The following is a 1,550-nucleotide window of genomic DNA, read 5'->3' on the forward strand; positions in this document are numbered from 1 at the left end:
CGATTAATAAATTGAGATTGTATAAGATTGACCCTAATTAGTGTGACAATTTTTAAAATTGAACTATATCTAAATTAATTATTTTTGCATGTTTTTAAATTACGACTTGTTCGTGCTTGAAATATTTTAATTATGAATTAAGTTTACTTGTATTTTGATTATTATATTTATGTTTTAAATATTTTAAGGATAGAGGGTGTAACACCCCGATTTTTAACAGCGTGAGTGTATTTTTTTTTCCAAAACAAATTCATAAAAACGAAGAAAATACTTTTGAATAAAATATTTAAGTCATAACACAGCGACAAATAAGTCAACATAATTTACAAGCAGCGGAATAGTTTTTGAAATACGAATCCAAAGTATTTACACATCAAAAGTGGTACATGGAACCCATCGAAAATAAAATGTCAAGCTCACAATATTGGTGCAGGTACAATCTTCCAAATTAAAATGAACTCATCCCAAAAGAAAGACTTCTAGTCCCTATGCAACCACCTAATCTGATCATGCTACAAAACTACACCACCCTGGTGATCTCCACGCGCCCCGCAAGATCCTCCTGACACAGCTTTGGTCAAGTATGACTAACTACTTTCCCATCTCCAGGGTACTAACCGGTAGGATGATCCTGGTTCTTATCTGAGGGCAAACCTCAGATTTTCACAATAATTGTAAAGGTCACCAACCGAAATTAACAAACATCACATAACAAAATTCTTATATTTTCAAATGCTCAAAAGAACCTTTCGTCTTAGCATACTCCTCGAAAGGGTTTTCATATGTCCAAAAATGCATAAACAATGTTGAAAAATGAAGTTTTGACAAACTGCATTGTCGTAGCCGAATACAATTGAGAAAAGGCAGATTTTCAATTCTAAAATGGCTCTGAATCAATCAACACTTCAAACATTAATGTTATCAACTATGAACACATAATTAACACCAAATTAATCTCTACAAATTCACACATCAATCACACATCGAATATTCATTAAATCAATTATGAACACATAAATACATCAAAACTTGATCAACCTAACTTCACACCTCAAAGTAATTACGACAAATCACAACAACAACCGAATATGCATATACAATTATCAAAGTATAACAAACATGACTCGCGTGCCAAACACTCTAATGCAAAGCGTATATGCCAAAATGCATCATTTCAGAATTCCAAACCAAAACCCTCCTCGAGGGGCGTAAATCATAATTGTACAGCCTCTCACAGACCAGTACTAATTACCGAGGTGCAATCTTTCACGGATCAACACGATTTACTAGCGTGCAGTCTCTCACAGACCAGCACGACATACAAGAATGCAGTCGCTCACAGACCAACACAATTTTCTAGAGTGCAATCGCTCACAGATCAGCACATTCTAGAGTGCAATCTCTCACAGATCAGCACGACGCGACAATCCCCGCAAGGATAAGATGAACCAACAATTCACATGACATCATCTCGTGGCCCATCACGGTCACCACTATCACCATGGCCCCATCGCGGTCACCATGTACTATGAAATGCATGAGCATACTCT

At 35.9% G+C, this 1,550-nt stretch overlaps 1 long non-coding RNA gene across 1 annotated transcript in view; it reads right to left on the bottom strand.

Annotated features, from left to right (window-relative positions):
• Nucleotides 1–319: 319 nt before the first annotated feature.
• LOC140920186 (uncharacterized) overlaps nt 320–1,550 on the bottom strand; it is a 2,512-nt gene continuing 1,281 nt past the window's right edge. Inside the window, exon 2 of the long non-coding RNA XR_012162846.1 lies at nt 320–642. This is a non-coding gene — a long non-coding RNA (uncharacterized lncRNA). The remainder of the gene's footprint in view (nt 643–1,550) is intronic.

Source organism: Cicer arietinum, chromosome 4 (assembly GCF_000331145.2).
Source record: "Cicer arietinum cultivar CDC Frontier isolate Library 1 chromosome 4, Cicar.CDCFrontier_v2.0, whole genome shotgun sequence".
Taxonomy (NCBI): Eukaryota; Viridiplantae; Streptophyta; class Magnoliopsida; order Fabales; family Fabaceae; genus Cicer; species Cicer arietinum.